The sequence below is a fragment of the Chionomys nivalis genome, chromosome 22 (assembly GCF_950005125.1).
Source record: "Chionomys nivalis chromosome 22, mChiNiv1.1, whole genome shotgun sequence".
Classification (NCBI taxonomy): Eukaryota; Metazoa; Chordata; class Mammalia; order Rodentia; family Cricetidae; genus Chionomys; species Chionomys nivalis.
In genome coordinates, this window is record NC_080107.1 from 52045666 (window position 1) to 52059126 (window position 13461).

A 13461-nucleotide genomic window follows, 5' to 3' on the forward strand; every position below is an offset into this window, starting at 1 on the left:
ATAGATAGATAATTTTCAACCACTTCAAAGAGCTGTAGATAATGGCATTTAAATAACTTAGAGTTTTGTTGAAGTGAGACACAATTGCTCCTGGCAGCACTGATCTGTTCTGAGAGAATGTTGAGCACTGAAGACACTCCACTTAGAGCTTGTTTTCTTCTTGGCAATAACTGGCTTTGGACAAAGAAATTCCCATGCCTCAACCACTGACAAGATATATAGTATCCGGACATGGATAAGCAGAACTGTCAAATCTTGCCTAGACAGGGTAAGATGGTTTTGAAAGATTTCTTGCCTTTAATAATAGTCTGTCAGCTATTCTAAGCCTTAGCCAAAATTGGTTGCTTCAACGTTGCAAATGAGACTTTGGGTAGCCAATTGTCTCTGTCATTTTTTGCACGTTTTGGAAGTTGCTTGCTTGTACTTCCTACTTACTCAAGTAATATTAATTCTCTTCTCAGATCTTTGACAGGCTTGAAGACTAGATAATTGTATTTACTTTCCTCTCATTACTTGGCCAAGTTATTTATTATATAAGACTTAAGCTAATTAGACTAGGATATTTGTTTTTATTGTATATAATTTTGTATTAGGCTTAGAACTCTCTTATTTAAACAAAAGGGGGAGGTGCTTTAGGAAGACCTGCCATTTGGATTACCCACCTACTGGGGCATGGCCTCTTATACTATATACATGGACAAAGAACTTGTGTCTGCCCCCTTTTCTTCTTCCCCTTGCTCCTTTTCACCAATTGCTCATTCGGATTGTTGGATTTGATCTCCATCCACCACTCAAGCAGAAAATCCTGATTTGTGAGTTTACCCCTAAATAAATAACTGTCTATCTCTCAGTTCTGAGCTAGTGTGGGATTTCTTTTAAGTGTCCGTTCACCGCTTCATCTGGCAGGATCTCTGCAACACTCCTGAGGTATGCTCACTTCCAATATTCTGAGAAATTACCACACTGTTTTCCAAAGTGTTTGCACGAGTTTGCATTCCCACCAGCAAAGCACGATTGTTCCCTTTACTCCACGTTCTCTTCAGTATAAACTATCATTGGTGTTTTTTATTTTAGCCATTCTGACAGGTGTAAGATGGTATCTCAAAGTTGTTTTGATTTGCATTTCCCTTATACCTAAGGAAGTTGTACATGTCCTTAAGTATCTTTTGACCATTTGAAATTCTTCCGTTAAGAATTCTCTGTTTAGTTCAATACACCATATTTTAGTTGGTTATTTAGAATTTTAATGTCTAGTTTCTTGAGTTCTTCATATATTTTGGAGATGTGTCCTTTGTCTGATGTGGGATTGGTAAAGATCTTCTCCTATTCAGTAGGTTGCCTTTTTGTCTTACTGACAGTGTCCTTTGCTTTACAGAAGCTTCTCAGTTTCAGGAGGTCCCATTTATTCATTGTTGCTCTTATTGTTTGTGCTACTGGGGTTATACTTAGGAAGTGGTCTCCTGTGCCCATGCATTAAAGGTTACTTCCCACTTTCTCCTCTATCAGGTTCAGTGTGGTTGGATTTATATTGAGGTCTTTAATCCATTTGGACTTGAGTTTTGTATATGGTGATAGATATGGATCTATTTTCATTCTTCTATGTGTTGACATCCAGTTATGCCAACACCATTTGTTGAAGATGCTTTCTTTTGTCCATTGTATACTTTTAGCTTCTTTGTCAAAAATCAGGTGTTCCTAGGTGTGTGGATTAATATCTGGGTCTTCAATTAGCTCCCATTGGTCAACATCTCTGTTTTTATGCCAATACCAAGCTGTTTTTATTACTGGAGCTCTGTAATAGAGGTTGATATCAGGATGGTAATGCCTCTGGATATTCCTTTTATTGCACAAGATTGTTTTGGCTATCCTGGGTTTTTTGTTTTTCCATATAAAGTTGATTATTGTTCTCTCAAGGTCTGTGAAGAATTTGTTGGGATTTTGATGGGTATTGCATTGAATCTATAGATTGCCTTTGGTAGTATTGCTGTTTTTACTATGTTGATCCTTCCTATCCAAGAGCATGGGAGATCTTTCTATTTTCTGGTATCTTTTTCAATTTTTTTCTTCAAAGACTTAAAGTTCTTGTCAAATAAATCTTTCATTTACTTGGTTAGTGTTACCTCCAAGATATTTATGCTATTTGTGGCTATTATAAAAGGTGCTATTTCTCTGATTTTCCTCTCAGCTTCTTTATCCTTTGTGTATAGGAGGGCTACCGATTTTTTTTGAGTTGATCTAGTATCCTGCCACATCACTGAAGGTATTTATTAGTTGTAGGAGTTCTCTGATAGAGTTTTGGGGTCACTTAATGTACACTATCCTATCATCTGCAAATAATGAAATTTTGACTTCTTCCTTTCCAATTTGGATCCCCTTGATCTCCTTATGTTGTCTTTTGCTGTTACTAAAACTATAAGCACTATATTGAAGAGATATGGAAAGAGTGGTCAGCCTTGTCTGTTTCCTGATTTTAGTGGAATGGCTTTGAGTTTCTCTCCATTTAATTTGATGTTAGCTGTTGGCTTGCTGTATATTGTTTTTATTATATTTAAATATGATCCTTGTATCCCTAATCTCTCCAAGACCTTTATCATGAAGGGGTATTGAATTTTGTCAAATGCTTTTTCAGCAACTAATGAAATGATCATATGTTTTTTTCTTTCAACTTATTTATAGCCCTGTATCTTTGGGACAAAGCCTGTTTCGTCATAATGAATGATTTTTTTGATGTGTTCTTGGATTTGCTTTGCCAGTATTTTATTGAGAGTCTTTGTATCCATGTTCATGAGTGAGACTGGTTTGTAATTCTCTTTCTTTGTTTGAGTCTTTGTTCAGTTTTGGTATCAGGGTAACTGTAGCTTCATAAAGTGAGTTTGGCAATGATTGTTCTGTTTCCATTATGTGGAACACATTGAGGAGTATATGTATTAGCTCTTCTTGGAAGTTCTGGTACAATTCTGCACTAAAATGATCTCCAGCCCTGGGATTTTCTTGGTTGGGAGGTTTTTGATGACAACTTCTATTTCCTTGTGACTTATAAGTCTATTTAAATTGCTCACCTGGTTTTTATTTAATTTTGTTATATGGTATCTATCTAAAAAACTGTCCATTTCTATTACATTTTCCAATTTTGTGGAGTACAGTATTTTGTAGTAAGACCTAATGATTCTCTGAATTTCCTCACTGTCTTTCTTAAGTGGTAAGATTATTGACACTTTCACTAATCACTGATGCTCCAATAGATTCTTGACTGGATTTTCTGCAGGAGCACAGGACAGAATAGGGCATTAGTATAATGTTAAATGAATAGGAACAAAACATTTGTAAGCACAGAAGGGTAAAAATCTTTTTGATTTGATTTACAGTAAAGGCTAGAAATAATACACTCCTTGACATCAATAAAATATGAAAAAATACCTACCAACTATTAGTCACAACCAAGAAGTCTCTGCATTAAAGGAGATGACACTTTGTAGTAGGAGCTGCGGGCTGTGTTCCTGCCGCCCCAGTCCCTGGTCGCCTGGCTAGCTTATGTCCCGAAATAATAACACATAAACTGTATTCTTTTTAACACTGCTTGGCCCATTATATCTAGCCTTTACTCGGCTAATTCTCATATCCCGATCAACCCATCTCTAATAATCTGTGTAGCACCAGTCTTACCAGGAAAGATTCAGCATGTCTGACCTGGCGGCTTGCTTCATCGGATCTGGCTCTGAGAGGAGCTGCCCTGCTTCTGAGCTCACGTCCTCTTCCTCCCTGCATTCTGTTCTGTTTACTCCACCCACCTATGTTCTAACCTATGAGGGCCAAGCAGTTTCTTTATTTTTTAACCAATGACCTTCCTCCATCAACATTTCTTACTGCTACATCCTCTTCTGAGCTCCAATGGTCCATTGGACACCTGGTATTGAATATTCATCTCCCCAGTTGAGACTTTCTTATTGACAGTTTCCATTTCAGTAGAGAGGTTTTTCCTGGTACAGGCCAAACACTAACAGAACAGAGAGTCAATAGTAACATAATAACCTAACACAGGCAGAATTTGGGGGACCAAATACTCAGTTGTGGAGCTCTCTGAAGGGAAATAGGATGACTAAATTGAAGCATTATTTCCTTATAGCATATATGAATTATCACAAATTCATATTGGCAGCAATAATAACTGTAAAGTTACTGTAGATAAACAATCTTAGGAGCAATTAATTAAGGCTTGAGATTCTAAATTAATTAACTAATTAATGTAATTAATTAAGGAAGAGATTCTAAATATTTTGTGTCTTTGGAAACTGAGATGTCCATGTAAGAAATGTGTGTATGGCTGTGCAGCACAAAAAGATTTAAAATTATGGCATTACATAAGTAGTCAAAGCCATTTGATAGAAATGTGAAAATAATGATATTCTGTGAATAACATTCTTACATTAAAAGTCAATGTAGGTAGTTCTAAAAGACAAGTTTACAGCACTATGTGCCTACATAATAACTTGGAGAAATCTAATAATAGTAACTTGATAATCCTATTGAAAAATATAGAACAAAAGGATGAAATTGCACACAAAGAAGTAGATGCTCAGAATAAACTCAGGGCTGAGATTGATAAAATAGAAAAGCATTGAAGTATAAAAAACAGATGTAATAAAGAGTTGGCTATCATAAAATATCAAATAAGAGTGACAAACCCTTATCCAAATTAAAGCAGAAAGAATATCATAATTAAGAAAATTCTAAAAATCATAAGAAGACACTTTAAAAACCTTTACTCAAACAAATTGGAAAATATAAAAGAAATGGCTAATTTTTCACAATACATACAACTTACCAATGTTAAATCAAGGCCAGATACATAATTTAAATAGACTTATAATTTGTAGTGTATTACAAGCAGTCTTTAAAATCTTCCAGTGAAGATGTTCATGGCCAGGGTTTTTATCACAGAATTCTACCAGAACATTAAAGAAGAGTTAACACTAATACTCCCCAAATTATTCCACAAAATAGAAACAGAAAGAACATTGCTCAATTTGTTTTATGAGGTCACACATACCCTGATACCCAAACAACATAAAGATCCAATGAAGAAAGAAAATTACAGAACAATTTTTCTTTTGAACGTATTTGCCACAATACTCAGTACAATACTTGCTAACTGAATCCAAGAATATATGAAAAAGATTATCTCCCATTACCAAGAAGGCTTCATTCCAGAAATGCAGGGATGGTTAAACATATGGATACTGATAAATATAATCTACCATATAAACAAACTGGAAAAGGCCATATAATCATCTCATTAGATGTCTAAAAAGATTTTGACAGAATTCAAGTCCTCTCCATGATAAAACTCTTGGGAAGATTAGGGTTACAGGAACATACCTCAACATCTTAAAGGCAGTTTACAAAAAGACTTAGGCCAGCAACTTTAGTGGGAGAAATTCAAAGCAATTCCACTAAAATCACAAACAATTCAGACTTGTCCACCTTCTCCATATATATTCAATACAGTACCTGACATCTTTACTAGAGTAATAAGACATCTGAAGGGAGATCAAAAGGATATATATGGGAAAGCAAGAAGTCAAAGTGAAGTGTCTTTTCTTTTTTGCTGATACTATGGTAGTATAAATAATTGACCCAGAAAATCCCACCATCAAACTCAGACATTCATAAACACTTTAAGGAATGTATCTTGATAAAAAATTAACTCACAAAAATCAGTGGCCCTCCTATACACAAATGACAATTTGACTAATAAAGAAATAGGAAAACAATACCTTTTAGAATAAATTCATGATAAGCAACCAAAAATCTGTAGACTCACAGATGTTAAGTATAGATTAAGAGGCTGTTGGGAACAGATGTCAGGGCAAAGGAAAACAGATAGGTATTAATTGATAGTCGTGGGATTAAACTAGAGGGTCATATGGGCGGTGGGAGTGGGAGACATCGAGGGAATATAGAGAGAGACTGCTAAAGCTGAGGACCATATTATGGGTAGTATGGAAGCTGAATGAAGCAGAGGCTTTCTGAAATATATTTACAGATGAAGGCTATCTAAATGCAACTGCCAGATATTAGAGGCAAAAAGACTCAACTAGCCATATCTTGTCACCAAATGAAGTGACAATCAGTTGCATCTAACTGAGTTCTTGTCAAAAAAATTGCCATATTCCATTTGGAATCTCCAAGTAACCCAGGCTTTTGCCAAGGCTCTAGGTTTCTCTCTACAAATTGATCACAAGGTCCCATAGCTGAGGAAAACACCTACACAACTCATTGAAAATACAGAAGTTGAGCTGATGCCTACACAGAGCCTTCATCCCTTTGACCTAGCATCTTTGTTGCATACTACCAAAAGATAAATGTAAACATCAAGTCAGCTGCCAACCTTTAGATCTACAGTGGTGTCCTGCCTGCAATGGTACAAAGGACAAAGCTTGTGGGAGTAAACAACTAGTATTTGATTTGACTTAAGGCCAATTCCATAGTGTGTAATCCATAACCACCACAGTCGGTGTGAACAAGTACCTGACACTAGATAGCTCAGGGACCAAGGGAAAGAATCCAAGCCTGCAGTTCTATTAAAATAATGTAGCAATGGGGCTGGAGAGATGGCTCAGAGGTTAAGAGCATTACCTGCTCTTCCAAAGATCCTGAGTTCAATTCCCAGCAACCACATGGTGGTTCACAACCATCTGTAATGAAGTCTGGTGTCCTCTTCTGGCCTGCAGGCATACACACAACAGAATATTGTATACATAATAAATAAATAAATATTTAAAAAAATAATGTAACAATAAAATGACTCCTAATGAAATATTCTTTGCTGTTAGATTAATCCAGCTGCCACCCAAGAAGCTTTCTCCCCTACAGCAAATTGGAACAAGCACAGCGACCCAACCCAGACATTAGAATGAGACTGAGAGATCTTGGAACACTCAGCCCTAAGAGGGCGGTCTCCATCAAAACCCTCCTTTCAGAGAACAGGAAATCTTGCAGAAGAGGCAGAGAGGCTGTAAGAGCCAGAAGGGATGGAGGACACCAAGAAAACAAGACCTTCTAAATCAACACGAGTGACGTGCGTCTGAGTTCACAGCGACTGAGGCAGCACGCACGACCTGCACTGGTTCTACCAGGTGCTTTGCACATAAACTATGACTTCCACTTTAGTGTTACATATGATTTCTGAGTGTGCAAATAAGTGGGTCTTTCTTTGTAACACGAGCGCTCCTGCTTGGTACCCCACAACTGTTTATCTCCAAAGAAAATCACACATAGATCTCTATAAATTATAAGCTGATTGGCCCATTAGCTCTAGCCTCTCACTGGCTAACTCTCACATCTTGATTAAACCATTTTTCTGATCTATGTTAGCCATGTGGCTCAGTACCTTTTTCAGTGGGGCAGATCACATCCGTGGTCTGGGCAGGAGTGGGAGGAATCAACTTCCTCCTTCCCAGAATTCTCCTGTTCTCATTACATCATTTCTATTTCCTGTCTGGTATTTCTGCCTATATTTTCTACCTGGCCAATCAGCATTTATTTAAAATATGATTGACAGAATACAGACAATTCTCCCACACCATTTCTTTTTTGGGCCTTTTCTTAGCCATTTTTCTACTCTTTCCTTGTTTGTTTGTTTGTTTTCAAATTCCAATGGATTAGTTTTTCTTTTTTCTTATTTTATTTTGTTATTATCATCCCTTAGAAGTCTGCTTGTTTTCTACAGAGCAATAGAGAGGGAATAGATTGGAGTGGGATGGGATGTAGCCAGGAACTGGGAGGAGAAGACAGAGGTGAATCCATAATCCATAATCAGGACTTATATGAGAAAAATGTATTATATGAGAAAAACTATTTTCTTTAAAAGGTTAAAGCAGATAAATCAGAAAAGGCACTATAATGATATAAAATATTAAGGAGACTACAAAACAGTAACATGGTTCACTCTGTTACTTTCCTGTGAATAATAGTCATTATACTACTTAAAAAGTCATTAACCTAATTTTTATTGGAGAAAAAATAGTTGTTCTGTTTAAAAACATAAAAAACTACTATAGGTAGTTTTTAGGTTCCTTCCCATAACTTCAAAACACTGGCTAGCTTCAGGACAGGCTCCAAAGACACAGAAAGGCCCAGTCTCCAAAACCCCAAAGAAAGTAAAAATGAAAGAACAAAACAAAACAAAGAACCCTCCTTGCCACTCTTGGTGGCAGCAGGAAAATGAGCAACTGCTAGAGTGTGGAGCATACGGTAGTCCACTGTTTCCAAGTGCTGAAGCACTAATGTCTGTGTAAACTATCAGGGTAATATGAATTCTACAGTGCCAAGAAAGAGGCTGAACTAGGAATATTCTTTAATTAGGTATGAGTTACAAATTTGCAGACATCATTAAAATCAGGGAATGAAAATATACACTCATACACAATTTTGAAGAGGATGAATTACTACATTAAATATACCATTAACCTATGCAGTGTAACTACCTATACAGTATGTTTATGTTTGTATACACACCAGCATGTGCATATATATATACATATATATATTGGAGGATATGCATCATATTTAACTAATTTCCTATGCTCAATTCTTCAAGAAACACTCACATAAATATAATACATTTACTGAGCAAGGACCGAAGCAAAAGAGAAAAGGAGGGGTGAAAAAGACAATAGTTTTCCCTCCAACTGAAAACTTCGAGACGGTGTGAAAAGAAGTGGTTCCAGTTTAGTGACATAAAACTTCGAGTGAATTAGATTTCTTGTAATGTCACTCCTGTCATAAAAATTACTCATATTTTGGAAAATAGGTACTGAAGAACAGCAAGTAATTTTGGAAACATCAAAAGATTCCTAAAAGCTAGAGATCTTCTAGAACTTTGGATGAAATGTGCCCAATATTCTGCAATGCTCTGTGGTCAAAATAGTTCAAACAACTGGACTGAGCAGAACATGAAACCTCCCCACAACTCCAACAGCCACTTTAAGAGACTTGCAGACATTTCCTTCCCATGTAGTCCAGAGAATTCGTCCCCTGACATGTAATGTCTCCTTTCTTTAGGGGACAGCACTTAACATTATTATTCTAAGTAGACTTCCGTAAAGCTGGAGCCGAAGTGTAAGAATTAGTTCACATAATCTGGAGGAAGAAGCTAGGACATCTCCTGAGAACACCAGTCCATCCTAAGGATCAAAGTGGGTATTAGCATACCTTTTCAGCAGAGCCTGGAAGGGAAAGCCTTCCAATGGACTTGAAATTCTCTTCTTTTTCTCCTTGGCACTAAACACCACAGATAGCTACAGCAGTTGGCAGACCAACTACTGAAGTCTGAGGAGTCTGCAGTAGTCAAGGTGACTGAGCACTGTGATGTCACAGTTCTGAGGCTCATGACATAACTGACAAAATAACATGTGCCTAGCCCTCATCTGCTTTTATCAAGATATAATTTTAGGTTCAAAATTATTTTTAGGGAAGAACAGAGATGCTATGACTGCACAAAGTAGTACAATAGAAATATTACTGCATCCCCAAACCCTAGTGTGCTATGATACCTACATATGCTAGATTATTTTCTATTGCTCACCATTTTAAAGTTTGGAAGGATAAAAGTAGTCTATCAATTTGGTCTCTGTTCACTTTAACCTTGATTATTTTGCATCACATCAAACGGTGTCATGTCGGGCACATGGATGAGACTGTGTGGGGTGAAACAAGAGCCAGACAAGGAAGACAGGCTTAACCTTGTTCTCAGTCAATTATGCTCATGTATCCACTAGAAAGGATCCACTAAATCAGATTTAATCCCCTTTTGAGGTCAGCACGTGCAATCAGAGGATGGCCTTCTAGGGGGTGTCTATCTCTTAAAAAATGCCACTACCTTCCACACTAGGGAGTAAACTTAAACATATAAACTCATGGAATGAAATTACTCCAATCATAGAACCAGAAAATCTATACTTGTACAGTTCAGATTAGGACACCCCCACTATAGCAATGATTCTTTATTCTTTTTCTTGTTTATGAAATTTTATTATGTTTTAATTGAAATAGAATTTCTTTCTCTCCTTTTCCTACATAGATTCCTTCCCAACTTCCCTCCCTTAAAACCTTCCAATCCCTTTCTGCTCTGAAGCTGAGTCTCCTTTTTCTTTTATTATTGATCTCTCTCTCTCTCTGTCTCTCTGTCTCTCTGTCTCTCTGTCTCTCTCTCTGTCTCTCTCTCTCTCTCTCTCTCTCTCTCTCTCTCACACACACACACACACACACACAAATACATATTTTTTGCTGACCCAATTTTGGTATTAGTGTGTTTATCATTTCAAGTCCAATCACACTGCATTGGGAAGCCAATAAGGGACTAGTTCCTGGGAGATACTGTTTGTCCTTTTGCCAACAGTCATTAGTTTTCTGTAGCTCTTTTTCTAGACATAGGGCCCTGTGAAAATTTTTCCCTTTATTGGTAACATACCTATTGGCATTGCCATTTTTCTGGTCTTGTTTATGAAGCTATTTCTAGGAGAGAATGTTTTACAGCAGACTTCCTGGTGTTTGGCTCCTCCATTCTTTCCAATCCCTTTTCTCTGATGTTCCCTGAGTCAAAGATGTAGGGGCTGCATATAGATCTATTCGGTGGGATGGTCACCCCTCCTTTGGTGATACCTCTATTGTTTATATTTCTGATGGTCTCTGCTGTAACGAGTAGCTTCTTGGGATGGGGGTGATAACCACACTTACATGTGGGTATGTAGGCTGTCCATCTTTGGATGTGATAATATGTCCGTTTAGAATTATTATCCCTAAAATTATATTAGATTCTGCTTTACCCTTTACTGTGTCTGTCTATGTGTGTGTATGTTATTAAATGTGAAATAAACACAGGAGTCATATTTTAAACAGGACAAAATGATGGGAAATCTTCCATTGGTTACTGTTTTTATTTCTCAAGTGTAAAGAGATTCTCATGTCTGTTTCAAACAGTTCTTTTCCTAAGGGAGTCAATGACAATTGAAGCAATCTTATCCTATGTTCCTCTAATTGGGATCTGGGGAAAGAGATTGCATTCCATGTCCTCTACATGCTTTATAAAATGTGAGCTCACATGGATTTCTCAGGAGATACGGACAATTTATATAATTATGTATCTATCATGTCTGATTCTGGAATGATTACTCTTCTGTTTATTGCAATGGATAAATGAATGCTTCAGATGATTCCACTTTTTCCCTGTATAGTGTGCTTTCTAGAAGAAATGGAAAAGCCTGCTCATACTTTTAGCGGAAGGTATCTGTTCATCATCTAAGTGGGCCTGTCAGATCGGTACATTCATCTGCTTCACTGCATAGATTTTGTTTTCTCTCACACTCTTTCTCTCTGTGTCTGTCTCTCTGTCTAGTATGCATTTCAAATCTCATTGATCACACCATCAAATCACAAACACCACCTTAGAGAGTAATTTACTCTATACTGAGAACCTACCCAAACATTGAGATAAAAGGACAAAACAAAAGAAAACTCTACATTGAATATTTTTTCTTAATCTTATCTTATATTGACTTCTGAAAAGAAAGCAAGAAATACATCTTATTTGCTCATACTTACCTTCAAAACACAGTTTATAATGTGTTTTCTTCAGATTTCTCCCCAAATCTCTGTGATTTTGCTGCAATAGTTGATGTTCCCACACCAGCTAGTATTCTTGGTTTGTTCCAATCTGTATTTTACCTGGAAGGCAGCAAGCCATTTCACATTTTCTACCTCTTCACTTTCTCAGATGTTACTGTTCTTGAACAGGTGGAAACTTTCTATCATAGCAAATTAGATGTCCTATCTTCCTACTCCTTAAACGTCCTCCAAACTATATGTTTCTGTGGTTGGCATTACTTTGAGTTTTCTTTGTTTCTCAGAGTCCTTAGCCTTGTTTTTTACAAACATTTTCTTAGAGCCCCATTTTTATAGTATTCCTATTCAGGTTCTTCCATTAAACAATCTTCATAGAATGTATATTAGCTTCTTCATCACCTTGTCCTCTTGTGACTTGACATATTCTCGAAAGCACGGATGCATTTCTCTAAAACCCATTTATAATACAACATATATGGTGTATAAAATGGCATAAGAATACTATTGCTTAGAAACAATCTACCCAGGTACAGATAGATAACTAACATTTTTGTTATGATAATGTAATTGTTACTAACACAGAAATGAGTAAGAAATAAATTATAATCAATTTGAGGCAATAATGCATCAACTACATTTTTAACAGAGTGAGAAAGATAATAGAGCCATTTCAAAGATTGTTTTGACCAAGTTGGGAGAACTGAAATATTGACTGTATTTAAAGCCTAGAAAGAGTGAAGAGGCAAATGGTGAGAACCCAATCCCTCACAGAGAAAAACTTGGTCATTTATCATGTCGTCCCTTAGAATACAACCAAGAGCTCTAAGAGATTGACTCTAACTCTATCGTTTTCATTTTCCTATTGTTTAGTGATTGCTCCCATGGATAGGAAATGACTATGAAGGGGGTGGAAAAATTCCAGCTTAGTAATGGAGAAAAGATACAGGAAATGCATAAAAAGTAACCATCTTTGGCTTCAAACCCAGCTTAAGAATAAATCAGGCAACATTTCTTTTGCTAGAAAAACAGGAGGAATTTACTTTGCTCAGCTGAGAAGTGGTGCTCCCAGATGTTCTGTGGACTTGCTTGAGATGCTTTGGTTTGAGCTGAGGATGTTAATATGGAGTCAGGGTCATTTTCTGCAGCCTAGGAAGAGTGAAGGCAGAGTGAACATGTGGATGGAGAAACAGCTCTGCTATGGGAAGAATGCATAGCTGCTTGTGAGCTGTTCTTGTTACTTATACTACTTGCACAGACTCATGCACCTCAGGCTTTGACCCTCGGTATATGCTGCTTCCACTAAAATCCCCAGATCCTGGTATCTTCAGATTCAAAAACCTCCCTGGGTTCCTCTATCTGGATTTAATTCAAGGAAATAAAACATTAGGCTTGTGCATTCACACAACATTGAAAAATTAAGAGAGATCAAAAGCCATCAAAATCATGTTGATTTTTCTATTTGCTGGTCCCAATTTTTACATTATTTCAACATTATTGAAATCATGTTGTTTATTTGATTTGCTGGTACCAATTTACCCTGTGACTAATTCCTTATCTAAAATTGCCCTAATGAAAACTGTAACCTTGAACTGGATGTGGAACTGATTTGATAATTTTTTGATGTTTCACTGTTCCCTCTAAAAGGTATTCAGTTGTTTTCTAGTTGGGGAAATAATATATCTTTCCAAACCATAACTACCTCATTACCGCGACAAAAATCTATGTATTAAGGTTAAAATAGGCAGACTAAGTGGCTCAAACTATGTTATTTTTCTGATAATGTCATTAATATAATGCTTTTATAGTGTACAAGTCAAATCATTCTTTTATTTACATCAG